The following is an 18,199-nucleotide window of genomic DNA, read 5'->3' on the forward strand; positions in this document are numbered from 1 at the left end:
AAAATTGCTGCTCAGAGAAACCCTATCGTCCCACCCTCGTGTTCTAGGCAATGCCTTCAATATTGAACAATTTTTTTCTGATGAGGATTCTCCTGTACAGTTCAACAAACAAGATTCATTGTGAAAAGTACATGAATGACTTTTGAATCTGATGCTGAATTTGTGCATATCATAATAATATGCCAGACAGGCCACTGTTGCAGATGCAGTGGTAGGCTGTGCCTGTAGGGTGCAACTGTAGGCCCTCCATACACCTCTCCAAAACAAAACAACCTGCTCCTACTTGTCCTGCTCATTAACAGAGCAGGTTAGAGAGAGATTGAACTCGGAATAGGATCTTAGCTCTGTAGTTAAAGCAAGCCATACTACAGCAATTCAATGTAATTTAGAAAACATTTAATGAAATGCTGATCGTATTCACAATACCTCGGGGCACGTGACATACATGTTTTAAGGCAGCAAGTCAAAATTGGTCAGATGGAAATTGAAGCAGGCAAATATTAATTCAAGTCTAATCTTTATGGTGTGGAGCTGCTCGGAAACCCAGGTCTCAGGCTCAATTACTGAACCATTGCGGCCTCCAGGATTTGGGGTCCTCGAGTCCACTTGTGGGCTGGGAAAGAATGAGGGACAGAGAAAGGGTCAGTCAAGAGTTTTCACCTCCCAACTGCATTCCCACAGCCCATTCAATAGTGTGGGGCAAGGACATCCACTAAGCTCAGTAGGAGACCCCTAATAATCAACTAATCGTCAAAACATGAAAATGATGCATCAGAGGGCTGGCAGTAAGAACGCCATAGCCCAATACAAATCGGTGCTTTCAGAAGGATTTAACAAGACATCCAAACTGAATTAAACTAGCACAGCATGTGTGCTATGGACTTAATACATATCAAATAAAAATGTCATATACACTATGAAATAAACACTACTACTTTCTGCCCATTTGCATGTAAACATAGGTTCTTGCATCAAGATATCTTGTGACTTACAAAATACTGCAGGCCTTAATGTTACCACATTATGAAGGCAGCTTGTATATATTGCTAACAAGTAATCTGTTCTATTTGGCTGTGGTGCACAGTTGGGCACTTGATAGTGGGGGTGAAAAGGATCCAAGTAATCACAAACTTCCAGTAATCTAGTGACCTGGACAAATCTTCTGGAGACACAAGCTCAAATCCCAACACAATAACTGGTGGAGTTTAAATTAATCTGGAATTAAAAAGCTAGTTTCAGTAATGCTAACTATGAAGCTACTGCACTGTCATAAGTAGTACCATCTGGTTTGTCATTTTGCTTCTGAGAAGAAATCTGCTGTCCTTACCTGGTCTGATCTACACATGACCTCAGATCCACAGCAGTGTGGTTAACTCAATTGCCGTTTTCCATGGCCGAGCAAACCACTCAGTTGTCGGCAGCTTACCACTATGTGCTCAATTACAGATGTGCAATAAATGCTGGCCTGGCCAGTGACACTCAACCCAAGAATGAGGGGAGGACTAAAATGGTCAAGAAATGGTTCAAATATCATGTAGGGATTCAGGAGCTTGGACCTTTCACTAAAGCTCTCCAAATGAATTATTTCTGCTAAGCTGGTTTGTGTGTGTTTCAGTTTTTTGTTCTGAGCCTTGTGAAAGCATAATCATCATCCAACCGAGATGACCCTCGACTATATTTCAGGTGGTGTTGAAGGGGCCATATAAAAAGGGGAGGAGATCAACTAGGTAAGTAGTGGTGTAGAATTTTGTCCTCTTGAAGCCTCTTTCGAGAGTGTGACAGGATTGTAGCCTTCATGGATCAAAGGTCTTTGATCAGAACTTCTCATTGGAAAAAAAAGCAGTCATATGAGAGTGTTTCTATATTTCTTGCTGCACAGGTTCTGCGAGTGTGGCTATCCCATTCTCCCAGTGGCACTCTCCCTATTGGCAACATGCACTTCCATTAGTTAATTTAAGTTGGTCCATGATTATGCTTGGCAAGGTAGTGCATGGTTTGCCATTGTCTTTTGCAGATGGCTGACCAGGAGATGCTCCCACTCTTACTGCCTGCCATCAGGCATATTGGAAGGACTTCAGTTTGGCAATCAGCCTGTTTGGCCACATTATGACCACACCATCCTTGGCCATCAAGTCCTGTAGTGGGTCTCAAACCAAGAGTCTCTGTCCAAGAGACAGGGATGCTACCCACTATCACAAGACAAGAGTGGCACGTGGCAAGGACAGCTGCCTCACAGCACCAGGGACTCAGGATCGAGTCCTGGCTTGGGTCACTGTCTGTGTGGAGTTTGCACATTCTCCCAGTGTCTGCCTGGGTTTCCTCTGGGTTCTCCGGTTTCCTCCCACAGTGCAAAGATTTGCAGGTTAGGTGGATTGGCCATGCTAAATTGCCCCTTAGTGTCAGGGAGACTAGCTAAGGTCAATGCATGGGGATAGAGCCTGGATGGGATTGTGGTCGATGCAGACTTGATGGATCGAATGGCCTCCTTCTGTACTATAGGATTCTATGATTCCCTAAATTATTCCACCTTAAAATAGTGCCATGTGAATATCCAGTTTCTAAAATTCCAGAGCAAAGGAAGTGGCAAACACTAACGAGCTGCAGGTAGTTTTAGAAAGAATTTTGCCTTTACAGCTAACTGATTTTTTTTTTAAGTTGTCACAAGCCATGCACACAGTTGACACTATTTGACAAAAGGGAGCAGGCAGCACAACAGCAAAATTATAAAGTAGCCCTCGACTCTATGGACACTTAAATTGTCATGACTCTCAAAAAAGAAAAATAAGTGATGGGACCATGGATATTTGTCCAGGGATCATTAACTTAACCCACTTGAGACAGGTTTCCAAATGCTGACAAACATTGAGTTACTAGTTCAGCAGAAGTGAGGCAAGTCAAAGCTCACAAACCACAAACAGAAGGTGGCCAAAGCAAAATGGTAATCTTCTCATTCGGCAGTTATGGAAAGTCATGATCTGGTGCCAACTCTACAGCTGGCAACATGGTTACTTGTGTGCAGGTGCTTTAAGCATGTTTTCCCCCTCCTCATAAATTTCTGCTGTGCCAGCAATTTTCTGACTGTTTTCACTAATCAGTGCAGCTCTGGCAGCACTCCCAAAAATTGCAACATGGTGCGAAATCCCCAGTGATCCAAAGTCCTCTATTAAAACAAACACTGTACATTACAGGCCTTCATCAATTATTGACCAATAGTCTGAACGTCCCTCTGGCACTATTCACCAACAATAATAATTAGCTCAAGGCACAACGAATCATGTTCAAATTTAATTCTGCTCAAGAATAAATGTCCACAAAATATTATACAATAATTCTGTTAAACAGGAAAGCCCAGTCTCAACCCAATTTCAAAAAAAAATTGGTCAACATTTATTCTGCTGCCATTGAATTTGGTTGTTAATTTAAAAAGGGGGAGAAATATGATTTTATGTACATAAAACCTGATTCTTAGAGAAAGATAATACAACAGAAGGGTTTTGATAAACAGCTCCAGATTTGAATGGTGCTCACAAGCCATTCAATAGTCAACTTGGCAATTCTGGTGTGCGTCCTCTCAATAGATTCTACTCCACACCAACACTTCGTATTTACCACATGGACTGCAGCAGTTCAAGAAAGTGGCTGACTACCACCTTCTCAAAGGCAACTAGGGATAGGCAATTAATGTTGGTCTAGCCAACAATGTACACAGCCATGAATGAATTTTTAAAACATTTTAAAATAAGTTTTCTTCTACGTTTCTGCCAGACAGCTTTGGGAATTCATCATTTTCTGCAAGTCTGCTGATGACTGTAGAACTGTAATTTAAAATAAAATGCTGGAGGTGCTGAGCCAGTGCATCAGCTGGCTTCTTGACACCTGTGTTTGTTTTCCCAGTTCCCAAAGCACAGCTCTCATGCAATCAGCTCTACAATGAACATAAAACTGGTGAGACTCAAAATCCTTTGGGAAGACTTGCTTTCATTGGTTCTTCCAAGCGAGTCCTGGTAGCTTCCACATTTGACTTGCAGCCAGCCATGCGTGACCCAGGCTTGCGAGAACAGGCAGCTTCAGCGAAGGTTTTTCACAATGAAATAACAACTTGTATACTCAATATCGCTGCAAATTGTGAATCAAAAATCAGGGAGCTGCACATTCTGCAGTAACAGAAGTTAAATTAATGCATTGACGCGGCATATTTTGAGTCTTCAACACGTCACAGATTTTTATGGCGAGGTGGTTACATATTAAAGACTGAAAGTACAAATATTTCAGAAAACCCCACTAATCTTTTAAAAAAGTTAAATGCAACTGTATTTCAGTCCACATTGTGGATTCTACCCTGCTCATTCACACAAAGATCGAATTTTTTTCTTATACAATACTCCTGGACATTTTGCCAAATTAAACACTTTAGGACTGGTTCTATTCTTAATTACCACAAAACGTAGTAAATTGCAGGAAAACTCAATGTTATCCAGCGCTAAAAAATACATATTAGCAACAAAGAATATGGTAATTTGCTTTTCCAAGCATTTAAGAGGGGAGCAAAAGTAATAGTGAACACATTGCCAAAATCTAATTCAGTCTTGAACAAATTCAATGACCCAGCCTCCATTTCTCTCCGGGGGGGGGGGGGGGGGGGGGGGGCTAGGCGCTGGGGGGGGGGGGGGGGCTATCCATCTTAAAAGGGAGACCACTTATTCTTAAACCATCTCAGAGTTCCTGTTGTCCCCACAAAAGGGAACATCCTCCTGGCAGTCACCCTATCAATCACCAGAGAAGATTGTTCCAAACTCCAGTGGGTAAAGACCCAACCCGCTCAACCTTTCTTCCCAAGCTATCCCAGGAATGAGTTGAGTGAACCATCCCTGAACTGGTTCTAATGCAATTATATCCTTTTTCAAATAAGGAAACCAAACCGGTGCACAGTATTTCAGATGTGGCCTCACAGACCTTTTCCAGCTGCAGTTAAACTTTCCTACTTTTACATTCCATTCCCATATAATAAACGCGAGCATTCCACTTGCCTTCCTAACCACGTGGTGTACGAGCATACGAACCTCTTTTGATTCATGTACCAGGACACTCCGATCGCTCTACCAAGAGTTCTGCCATCTCTCTCAATTTAAGTAGCACACTGATTTTCTATTCTTCCTGCCAAATTGGACAAATTCATTTTCTCACATTCTCTACTCGATCTGTCAATTATTTCCCCAGTTAACTTATCTCTTTCCCTTTGTAGATTCTCTACCATCTCTTGACAATTTAGCTTCCTATCTATCTTGGTGTCATCAGTGAATTAGTTACCCTACGCGGTCCCTTCAAGCAAATCATTTGACTTTGACAAAATCATTGACCAAGTTATCATGCTAGATAATCGAATGAGGCAAATCGTGTAAAAAGGTCTTCCACAACCCCATTTTGATGCATCTAATGCAGTGAATTGAACCCAGCTCAACAAGAAAACAGTTTCCTCCCAATCGAAGGTTAATTTTTCCATCAATGCGCACATACACATATTACAGGACAGTGTGGGTTTCATTGCTGGAGGCTCCTCTTATGAGCAGGATTCTATGCTTTCCCACAAAAAGGAGTGCATAGCCTTCTTGAATTTATGGAAAACTTCTGTCTGACTAATAAAATGCTTAGTTGCTTACGACTGATGAGTTACTGAATATCAAAAGCATCAGATCTGTATCACATAACAAATACAGACATGTTTCAGAGGATTCCTTTTACCAACACATGCCATAATGTATATTATGGCAAGAATATTTGGTTTTTAAGAAAGAAAGCAAATAGTAGCTCAATTATAGGACTGAACTACTTCTGAAAGTAGTTCTACAATAGCTTTGAGCCAAGAAGTCAAGATGATTTTTCTCCTCTTGCCTCCCCCTAACAAAACACGGTGCAATGGTGCTGAAGTATAGCCCCAAGAAAATTGATGCTCCCTGAAATTTCCAAATGGCAGTTTTGTGCACATCTGGAGGCAAAACATCTTGGGCACATCGCTGAAGAGCACAATCCCATTTCACCCAATTCCCACACCCATGTGTGTCCAGGTGACAATTAGGACAAAGATATGAAAATCAACTGTAGTACCCCAGCAGAAATTGTTCAACTCACCAACACATGCACTGTATTTGCCTAATGACTAATTAGGACAACAGTCTATATATGGGCTGCAGAAAGAAAAGACAATCTGATAAATAAAGCCAAGGTCAGTGTGGGGATTGTTTCTTTTTTTTTTAAATGGGGATGGTGAATGTATCAAACCAACTGGCTGTGGAAACAATAGCAGCAGACAGTGGGCTAAAGTGTGCAGCAGATTGGGATAGCAGTTTGAGGGAGAGGTCAATTGAGAGACACTGAAGCCAGTCAGGCAGTTGACCAAATCTTCTATCCTGTGCTTTTATAATCTCAAGATGTCCTGCATGGGTGCTCCAAAAAGCATACCATGACATGCATCAATTTGTAATGCTTTAAAACAAAATCTTGTAGTGAGGACAGAATTGGCAAATGTTGATTAAAACACTGCATTTGTAGGATCAGCAGGATTGCAGCAATTAAGCTAATTGCAATGTCTATATGTTTTGGCCAACACTGACCTGGTATTTGTCATCAGTACCTCAAAAGCTTTTGGGTAGATGCTGACTCATCCCTGTAATGAAGCATGCAAATTGTGTATGAGTGGAAGGAATAAAATCAGCCACATTCTGGGTTTTGATCACAGGCCAGCATGTCCCACTAGAATAATGTCTACAAGTACCACCTGAGGGGACATGGGATAGCTCAAACACCCATATCTCCCTTAATTAGGCTGCTAATAATCAGTGTATGGGCTCAAACAAAGTGAAACCAACAAGGGCTGCTAGACAGAAAATATTGAGCCTGCAATAAGCAATTTCTGGATACCTGACTACCACCAATCCTTCAAAATTATTAAGCCTTTATGTTTGACCTCACCATTTATAATACAACACACAAAAAAATCAGGAGTTGAATCATGTGCTCTGTATGATTTGGGACATGAGTAACACCCATTGTTTAGTAAGACAGAAACTCAACTTACAACCTTAATTAATTACGAAACATTTGAAAATTCTCAAAAAAATTAGGCAATCATTCTTTGAAATCCACACCTATTCCTTCAAATCATGCCAACATATGTACTGCAAGTGAAGCAACATTTTCAGAAGTCCCGCCTCTTAAAGGCCACTCAACTCAGACTTCTTTAACGATGTTATGGCATTTATTTCACTGCTGTCTGAGATTTGGCTGTGCACAAATTGGCAGCCATTGTGCTCTAGATTACAAATGACTAAACTTCCAAAAACAAATTCATGCCTCTGTAGCAATTTGAGGAGTCCAGAGGTTGTGGAATGCTTCACATTAAACACACGTTCCTATTCTACCTCTGCACTCCCATCATAGCTGAGCATAGTTCCTTTATTCATTTTCTCTACTGTTTCCTCAAACACCTAAAGCGAAACTACATTAAAAGGCCCTTGAGGCAGATGGAGTTTAATGAGGAAATATGCAATGTCATTTACTTTGGGCTATGGAAATATCGATCGGTTTATTTTCTGAACAACGCTGAAATGGATCTTGACAAGCAAGCTTTCTGTCATATTTATCCCCATGATGAGTTTCTGACCACATATCTTAAGACTATCTACTTCCATCATAATAGTTTCCCAATTCCTCCCTTGTCTTAGCCTCATACCTCCAAACTCAACTATTCCAAGAAGTTGAGTTTGGCCTCTCCACATCACAACTATTCCAAAACATTAGAATCATAGAAACCCTACAGTACAGAAAGAGGCCATTCGGCCCATCGAGTCTGCACCGACCACAATCCCACCCAGGCCCTATCCCCATGTCCCTACATATTTTACCCGCTAATCCCTCCAATCTACACATCCCAGGACACTAAGGGGCAATTTTTTTAGTATGGCCAATCAATCTAACCCGCACATCTTTGGATTGTGGGAGGAAACTGGAGCACCCGGAGGAAACCCACGCAGACACGAGGAGAATGTGCAAACTCCACACAGACAGTGACCCAAGCCGGGAATTGAACCCAGGTCCCTGGAGCTGTGAAGCAGCAGTGCTAACCACTGTGCTACCGTGCCGCCCCGCTTGACTGGTCTCCTATGTTCTACCCTCCATAACCTTGACAGCATCTGTGATGACTTCAGTCAGGCAAATGAGGTTGGCCTGCCAGAGTATGAATTCCTGATTGAGTCTTCACAAAAAGATGTCCCTGATATTAAGACTCAATCAGGGAGCCTCATGTTCCCTATTTAAAGGAAGTGCGTCAGTCTCAGCCTGCTGAAGCAGGGAGCAAGCACTCTGTTGTGTAGTATGTCTTGTAAATAAAGGAACTTTTGGTGATGGGACCTTCGCCTCCGTGAACTTATTACAGCATCCAACTGTCTGCAGCCCATGACTGAATTCCTATCCCAGCCCTACAATTCTCTGGCCTCAAGTGTCACCTGATTTTAAATAACTCCACTATTGATGCTTTTGACTTCAACAGCAAAACTCTGGAATTTCCTCCCTATCCTCTCAAAAAGCATCTTGCAATGTATTTCTGACCAAGTTTTTGCTCATGTGCTCAAATATCTCCTTACATGGCTCAGTGTCAAATCTTGTTTGATAAAATGTTAAGTGGTAGCAGAGTTATCACATTAACAGGTATAAAGTTGTAAATGGCAAGAAACTAGTAACTGTGGCAGAGTCCAAGTTCAAAAATCACAAAGCTAGTGTACAGGTACAAAAAAAGTTAAAAGCTAATGGAATGTTTTTTGTCTCAAGAATATAAAAATGAGTGAATATTAAGTTACACTTATATAAAGCTTTGGTTCGACTTCAAATAGAGCATAGTTTTCAGTAATGCGTTTTGCACTTTGGGAAGCAAATTTGGCTGAGGGGGGGGCTACGATGCTGATTCGACAGATTGAGACCAGGGCTAAGAGAGTTGAATGAAATAAAGGTTGCGTAGACTAGGGAGGAGAATTTTTCTGTCCCGCCCGCCACAGGAATTGGAGCGGGCGAGGGGCAGACCATGGAAAGGGAAGGGCTGACCTCAGGCGAGATTTTAGAGTTTTGGGATGAGCGCAGCGTAAATTCTCACCCTGGGTGTTTATTTGAGTGAAGATTAAGGAATGGTTTAATTGAGTAAGGTGCTTTAGCCGATCAAAGGATTTAATAAGATAGATAAAGGATAAGTGTTTCTTCTGATGACAGAATCCAGAACAGGTGGACGTAACCTTTAACTTACACCATACCAGACATAACATCTTCACTGATCTCACTAGGTAATTGCAGCAGGCAGAAAGACCAAAACTATCTTCCCTAAAGCAGTGTTTCCCACTTCCCAAACCTTTTCTAGATGTAACCTCATTTTAAGGCCCCAGATGGAAAATATGGGGGTACAAGATTGTTGGGGGATGGGGAGGTTGTGGCTTCAGTTGAGTGCAATGGCAATTGTTTAAATTGCAGGGTTTTTTAAAAAACCTACCTTTTCACAGCAACACTTGGGCCTCAAAGATGTGTCTGTTAGACTATTTGAGGATTTAAAGGTGCATTGTTTGCGCTACATAGCAGCCATTGCTGCCTCAGAGTTTGGGAAGCCCTGCCCTAAAGTAATCTTACTGCTGGGAAAATTGTATTGGTTCGTGACAGGAGTATGATTTTCTGGTTAAATATTAATTCAATTGCAATGTTCAAAGAAATGTTTTCCGAATGCCCTCTACCATCATCCCCTTTCAGGTACCATGCTCCAAGAGGGCATTGCTCCCATGGATGTCCATTAGATTAGCCCATGATTATGCTCGGCAATGTACTGCAGTGGTTTGTCGTTGGCTTCTGCCATAACTGACTAGGAAACACTCCGGCTCTTATCACTTTCCATCAGGCATAATGAAAGGATTGACAGGCTGATAATCAACTGTTTGGCCATGTTGCAAACATGCCTTCCATGTCCATCAAGTCCTCAAATGGGACTTGAACCCGAAGCTTCTGGCCAGAGGCAGAGACACTGCCACTGCAATAGAAGACTATCTACCATCATTACTGTCAAAATCAAATTAACTCACCAAACACATCAGGCTGTTTGAAGATCTCCCTATGCACATTTAACAGAGAGGTTTGTTTAAATAATGGCAACTAAAGGTCAAAAGCAATTCATAGTCGGCAAAGGTGTACGTATCCTCCATATGTCACGAGGTGTTTCAGAAATGATAGCTTTGTTTCTGAACACAAATCTCCTGATGCCTCAGTGATGCTTGAGAATGTTCTAGAAGAATAGTTCCACAGCCCATTTGTGTTTTAGGGTACAGCACTGACACTTTGGCAATGGCATAAAGTGGTTTTCGTTGACACCAGCTGTTCTGTTAGAGTTTGCATTCAGTGCAGTAGAGATCTAGCCTTCATTCACTTCACTGCTCTGTCAGTACTACCCAAAGCATTCAAGCTAACTTTACAGATTCTCACGTGCAGACACCAAATATAGCATTTCGGAATGTCCTGGGATTTGATTTATTATTGTCACATGTATTAGTATACAACGAAAAGTACTGTTTCTTGCACGCTATACAGACAAAGCATACCGTTCATAGAGTACATAGGGGAGGAGGAAAGGAGAGGGTGCAGAATGTAGTGTTAACAGTCATAGCTGGGGTGCAGAGAAAGATCAACTTAACATAAAAGGTAGGTTCTCCAAAAGTCTGATGGCAGCAGGGATGTCTATTCGTCAAGAGCCCCACAGCACTCTAGCACCACTAAGACTATTAAACTGTCTTATGCTGAGCTGCTTATTACATCTCCAAGCAACATAAGCTCTATGCAGCTAGCACTAAGTGCAGCAGAGGTATTGAAAAAAAAAGTGAAACAATAGTAAAGGCGGCCTAGTGAATAGAACTATAGCTACAAACAGCACACCAAAAAACCCTGCTTCCGGAAAGCGAGTAGTGTAAAGTGGTTATGTAGGACATAAACCTCATTTCAATATGGTAATGAGGTCACTTCTGAAATGTAATGGGTGTACATTTTCCCATCAGAGACGCAACATGGTATTCAATATGCTTTGTAAAACTGCAATTACTCAGTATAATTTGGCAGGATACACTTAGAACCAGTAGTCTATTAAATCAGGGCTTGTGATCCATAAAAGCAGCGTTGTAACAGCATTTATTTTAAAAGTCAAAATCCTGCAAGCCTATTCCATAAACATGGCAGAATACTCTGCAGCAACCAAAACTTTCCAAATTAAACTAAAAATACAAGTCAAGGGTCATCATTTGAGTAAAAATCTAACATTTGGCTCACATTAATTTGTACAGCAATGCAAAATAAATAACAAATTCTACCACACCCTGCAAAAATAGTAAAAGATTTGTTATTTCCATGGTCAAAGCATTTTTTAAAAAACAAGATTATAACAATCCTAAACAAATAAGTGAAAGAGAACAGGAGATCTATGACTCTATGACCCTATGACCTGAAGGAGAGATGGCCACTTAGTTTGTTATTTGATGGTAATGGATGTACAAGGATGTTGAGATATCATTTTTAAGCCTAAATGTTATCCCAGTTGCATACTCCAAATACCAACCCCCGCAGCACTAAGACACTTCACCGAAAACTGACTCCCTCCACAAGGTGCAATCAGCAACATCTCAAATGGAGACTATTGGCCTCTATGTGCTGCAGTTTCATTGGTAATTTTGCACGTTGCCCTTCTTTAAGATCTGCTGGAAACAGGAGGTCAGCAATTCCCATTCATAAGAAAGAATAAACCTGCCTTGATGTTCTACTCAAATGAAGACCCGGTAGCAACTTGCACAACCTACAAAGATATGGTGCTGGAACAAATGTTGGGAGAACTGCATATTTACCCAAGCTACACTAACATAAAAGGGATCATAAACTGGTGAAACCTTCACTCAATTTAGAAGCTTTTAAGCCCTAATAGGACAAGGGTGCACTTTGCTTATGGGCCTTTTCAACTTATAAATGGACATCTGCAGATGATCTAGTAAATAAATCTCTGAAATTAAATGCATTGCCTCAGTTACACTTCTATTTCAAGGCAATGTGGAGCCTACACTAGTTTTTTTTAAACTGAAACTCCCAACAAAGGGAAACTCAGCAGTTTACTTAATGGTTACTGATTAACCCCGATTGTGAATGATTTTCATTATAGTTTGATAAGACAATTAAATCAAAATAAATATCCAAAGCTATAAGCAGGAAAGATGCTGTTTGACAACAGGAAATTTACAGTTCATTCGATGAAAGGTTACTTTACAAAACAAAGCCATTCAACATCAAAAATATTTAATGAGGATTCAAAACTAATTTGCAGAACTCAGCCAAGAGGATTTCTATTGCGTTACTTTGAGCAACTGAGATTTGTGAAACCACCATACCGACTCTCCTCGATACCACAACTGCTGTGTAGCCTCTGTTCAGAGCAGACTCTTAAGACAGCCTCATTACTTGGCTCTTTTGGAGAGGAAGGTAGTTGCACAAATCATCTGGCATCAGTCTGATTGGAAAGATTACACCACGTGGATTTTGACTGCACACCACACTGTCTCCTGCACAAATTTAGACTAAATTTTGACAGAACAGAGGGTGTTGGAAAAAAAATAGATTTCTGCTCTTTTCTGGTGTCACTAGTGCCTGGAGGTTTTGAATTGCTGCAAAGGCTGGTTTTATCTAGAGAACCATATGGGGAAAGGTTGATAAAAGATAACTTCGTCAAATCAGTCAATAGCCTAATTTTACATATATGAACAACTAGTTATGCAAACATTAGATGCTCAAAGTAAGACTGTACATATCACATATTGATATCAATAAAAACTGCAAAAGACAGTTTTTCTCCAAAGCTGGAAAATATTGCATGCCCTAGAAAGTACCAAGCAGTGAAAATAAGAGAGATTGTCTGTTGTAGCAAACCTATTCTCAGGTTGATAAGGAATTATCTTTGACTATACTACTGTAGAAGAATTCAATCACCTTATATGTTATCTTCTCAGATCTGAAGGATGAGCTAATTTCATTTATGCAAGTTACACCATGAGAACCTTTTATCCCATTCTTTTGTTTTAAACAAATAAGAGGACAAAGCATCCAAATTGCCACTCTCGTATACATCTCAGAGCTATGCAGAAATGACAAGTTTCAGTGTAAAAGGTTTTACTTGGTACTTTAAAATGTCTACTCCATGCTTCAACACGATCTTCCAGCTCTTTCTGCAACTTTTGTTTTGCTTTTATCAGAGTCCACACCCAGACATAACCAAACACAGAGCACACAGAACCTTGGTAGATTAGTAAACAGAATCACAATCAAACACAGAACAATTGAACACTACAACATCGGAACAGGTGGAGGCCACTCAGCTCCACGGGTCTGTTCCAGATTTAATTATACCACGGCTGATCAGCATCTCCCAATGGCAGGAGGCTTTAAGTCAAGCATGTCTCAGGTGAATCCCTTAACACAAGTCCTGAAAATGGATAGTGCCAAGCACCAAGGCCCTGAAGTTTCTTTAAAATGGCTTGAGTAATAAAAAATGTTTTATTAATAGGATGAAACAAAATAAACTGGAATAATCTTCCCTAACAATCTAACATACAGCCAGCAAGCCAGTTGCTATTTGCTTCTTAGGCAGCATGTAGACAAAAGATATATAGCATATCAAAGTTTTACACAGCCACGTGAGGAGATGCTAGGGAGGTAGCAAAAATCTTGGGAAAAGGAGGTAGGTTTGAAGGAATATCTTAAAAGGACAAAAAAAAGACAGAGGTTTAGGAGTTGAATTTCAGAGCTTAGAATTAGCAGTTTAAGGCCTAGCCATCAAAATGGTGGAGGAATTGAAATTTGGGGTGTTCAAGGAGGTCAGAATTAGAGGACAAATATTGGCAAATTGCAAGAATAAAGGCAATTAGAGAAAAGGACAGTTGAAGTCAGGGAGGAATCTGAAATCAAAGATGTGATTATTCTTTCAAACTGGTGGTGTTGCTTAACTGGGAGCCTAACGGGTCATCAAGCACAAGGATGATTGATGAACAAGACTCCGTGCAAGTAAGGACATGGGCGGCAGAATTTTGGATGAACAAGTTTTTTGGGGCGAGGACAAATAGTGAAATATCATTCTTTTAGTTGTAATCTGGAGTCTGTTCCCCCTTGTCACCGAATTGAAAAGTAGCTGAAACAAAGGGAAAAGTTCAAAGGAAACAGGGTTATTAGAATATGAGACTGCGACACAAGTGCCATTTGAGTTATAATTGCAATCTTAAAAAATTAGATCAGTATGAAAAGGATAGATATAAAGGGATTAGAAACTGAAAGAGTCATGATACGCCATCCCATCCTGTGTTCCAAATGTCTTGAATTCATCGAATTAGTGTTAGCTAATGTTAACTTGCTTAAACTTTTGTGTGGTATAGAGCAGAGAAAAATGCTTCTTAATACATGAAGCTTCTCATAAACCAGTTTGCCAGGGTATTGCCCTAAGCCCAACCATCTTCAGTTGCTTCAGAAAATCAAAAAGGTCAGAAATGGGGATACTGAAATGGGGGACTCCACGATGTTCACTGCCATTCACAACTTGGCAGCCACCGAATTAGTCCCTATCAAATGCATCAAGACCTGAACAATATCCAGGATTGGCCTGACAAATGAAAAGTAACAGTCATGCCATACAAGTGCTAGGCAACGAACACCTCCAACAAGAATCTAACCATCGCACCATGACATTACCATCACTGAATTATTCAATACCAACAGCCTGTGTGTTACCAGTGACCAGAAATGGAATTGGACTAGCCATATAGTGTGGCTACAAGAGCAGGTTACAGGCTAGGAATCCTATGGCAAGCAACTCACAGAAAGAGGCCATTCTTCCCATTATGCCTGCTCTTAAGAGGAAAGAGTCTCACTCCCCTCCTATTTTGCCATGGCCACACACATTTCAGGCACTCCAAATAGCTGCTCAGCGCCACGTTAAATTATCTCAAAACAAATCGTTCTAATTATTTCCCCTATCACCAAAGATTTCCCATCTTTGGTGATAGAAGAATAACCTAAAACTTGCAATGAATAATGACAAGCCACAGCCTACTACACCGAACTGGGTACACGGCAATAGCAGGATTTTAAAAACAAGATTATGCAATGATTTACCAGCGTTTAACTATATAGTTCAGTACTCTGTTGCTATAATATCTAGCTTCAGCTCATCATGAACCTCCCACCAGATCTCTCAATTATCCTTTTGTTTTTTTTTAAAAAGAGGCTCTTATTCACTTCAGCAATCAAACTGGTATCCCACAGGCACGCACCACAGATTCTCCCTCTACCTGCACTGCTGCAGCCTGGTTCATTTTCCCCCCTCCTCATTGTTGTTCTTTCAACGCTGCAACTATTTTGTAAACACATTACTTGGTTACAAGGAGTTGTGCATTAATAGTTTGTGAATCATTACGCACATCAATTATTCTGAAGAATTTAAATGGGATTTTGAAAATAGGTGCTAAGCCTCAAACTGTGTGTTGCACAACTCATGCAGTGTGATGCATTACTCAAAGCTGCAATTATCCAGCAATTCAACAGTACACAAACCTCACATAGCAGGAGGTGTCCAACTAGCCCATTCTCTTTGATCCATCTTCATCCCACCTACCTACCAATTTTCATTCATTCTCTTGCTCCCTATAACCTTCTGAGCCACCAGACTGCTAGCTGGTCATACAAATCCCTCTACTGAGCTACATTTTACTTTGTTCCTGGTTCGAATGCACTGCTAACATATGGCAAACATGGCAGCATTTCAGTTATAACACTAGCTGGAAAGTAGGTGCACTCCTTTTTATTGGAGTTTCAGCAACATCTTCTCACTTTACAGACATTCAATATCACAGTTGTGCATTGATGGCAGGGTAGCCAAATAGCTGAACATTCACATTCAAAATGGTTCATTGTCAGTGGATACATTTTTACAAGTATCTGCTGCAAAGTGTTAGATACAGTAAAGGAGGTGTGGAATGGCATCTAACTTAGCAACCTCAGCATGGTCAGCAATGTATGCAAGAGGCGGCTGGATATAGCACTTGGGGCAACTGGGATCAAAGCTTATGGGGAAAAGGCAGGATTAGACTATTGAGTTGGATGATCAGCCATGATCATAATGAACAGTGGAGCAGGCTCAAAGGGCCAAATAGCCTCCTTCTGCTCCAATCTTCTATGTTTCTATGTTCCAAAGGTTTTTCAATAGAAATAACATTTAAAGAAGTAGAGGGGAAGGAATATCTCGCAGAGCAATTAAAAAAACAGATACTATCCATCTCACACACACAGACACCACCAGTTTGTGCATCAAGTTTAAAGGCATTAAAACCAGTAACAAAAAAACCTCTCAAGGCTAAAAATCTAAAACCAGAAACCGTGGAAGTACTCAGCTAGTCCATCAACTGAAGAAAAGCCAGCTTAATTTGGGTAGAGATCTCTCCTCATCAACCCTTTATCTCTTTTTCAGAATGCTCATAAACCTGCTGTGCATATCCAGCATTTCCCATTTTTAAAACAGCGGGAATTACACTGGAAATGAGGGGGGTAAAAAAAGCACATTAGCCTTCCATGCCCAAGGAGAGGGAATACCCACAAAAGTGTTGTAGCCTCAAAAGACAAATCTCTGAAATGTTCCCTCAGGACTTTGAAACTTTTAAAGTCACTCAAGCTTAACTGGAAATGTTTGTAATCAGAACTGCTTCTTTGTGTTACAACCTTCTAACACACTCCCAGACAGCTTTAATCCCAATACAGCCCATTAGTGAACACAAACCTAGACAGCACATCAGACTAAAATCATTTCTGCTTGGGTACATCTACACCAAAAATGCTGGTTATGATTAACACAAACTGGTAATCATAAATGAAGTATGACTGCTGTGGGAAACTGAAATGTCAGACTGGTATGAAGAGGGAACATTAAAAAGTGCAAGCATCTAATGCGTGTTAGTCTGGCTCAATTGGGCACTATCGCCAAACAAAAAAAGTTTAAAGTCTCACCGAAGTGCAGAATCTTACCTGTCTTTTTAACATGGGAGTGTTGGGATTTTCAGCTGAGGAGCCTTAAACTAGGCTTTGACATTCTTTGATGAACATAAACGTACACATGGTGCCATGTAAAAGAGCAATGAGTTCCCCAAATGCCACAGCCAACATTCTACCCTTCACCATCACCTTGGATTGTTACTTGCTGTGAACAGATTTTCTGCCAAATCTGTCCAAATACAACAATGCCTCCATTCCAAATGCAAGAATCCTTGGCAGTGTAGTATTTGGGGGCCATGCTATAAATGTAAAAGATACTCACTCTATAAATACCAGTTCTCTCTTTTGGTTAATACAAGCTTCAATCTGTACCTGACCAAGTAACTGCTTAATACTGACAGCAGGTAAACAAAAATGAGAGAATGTTTTCAAAAAATGTCTAATTTTCTGTATGGGAACCATTTGATATTAATAGTTTTGTCAGAGACAAAATCCAAAAATGTTGCCACATTATTAATAAAACTTGCAATTTAATTTACTTCTTTTGGTAGGGGGAAGTGGGATTTTCAAGAATAGCATTTTACATCACAACACTTCAAAGCTGTTCAAACACAGAATTACAAATCAACATGCACCACTAACTTGTTATGCAGCCAACGTAGTACTTTAGGGTGATACTCACTGTTTTCGCAAAGATCCCAGATCAGACTTCAGATCAACATGGTGCAATTGTGCAAGCTCGAAAGCCCAACGTAAACAGGATGAGGGACGGAGGATAAACTAAATTGCATGAACTGACTAATTTGATGCACTGAGCAAAGAGATCCTGTATTAGCAGAACTACGTCATCATCATCACCATATGACTCATGCAACAAGTCAGGACAGAATTGTTACAGGTATCATAAACACAGGAAAAACTTTAATTGCACCAATCCATAGCAAAACCATAGACATTTAAATTCAACAAGAGTTTCTACAAAGTCCAAAAACTTTTTTCACCTTTTACTTTCATCTTTTCCATTCGTAAAAACAAAAAAAGGTAAAAATTATTAGCACCAATGGTTTCCATCTACTGAATCAATTAACCACACAAAAATTACTTCATCTCCCCCAACCCAAGTGAC

The 18,199-nt window shown here is 40.5% G+C and overlaps 1 protein-coding gene across 11 annotated transcripts in view; it reads right to left on the reverse strand.

The window, feature by feature from the left end:
• The window catches only part of sipa1l1 (signal-induced proliferation-associated 1 like 1), a 375,648-nt gene that overhangs the window by 320,843 nt on the left and 36,606 nt on the right, over nt 1-18,199 (reverse strand). Inside the window, exon 1 of one of the 11 annotated variants that reach the window (XM_078233429.1) lies at nt 17,756-17,773. The exons of the other annotated variants lie outside the window; for them this stretch is intronic. The gene's annotated coding sequence lies outside the window, so the exon portion shown is untranslated. Of the gene's footprint in view, nt 1-17,755; nt 17,774-18,199 lie in introns of those variants that run through there. 11 annotated transcript variants of the gene reach the window in all.

Source organism: Mustelus asterias, chromosome 18 (genome assembly GCF_964213995.1).
Source record: "Mustelus asterias chromosome 18, sMusAst1.hap1.1, whole genome shotgun sequence".
In the NCBI taxonomy this organism is placed as follows: domain Eukaryota; kingdom Metazoa; phylum Chordata; class Chondrichthyes; order Carcharhiniformes; family Triakidae; genus Mustelus; species Mustelus asterias.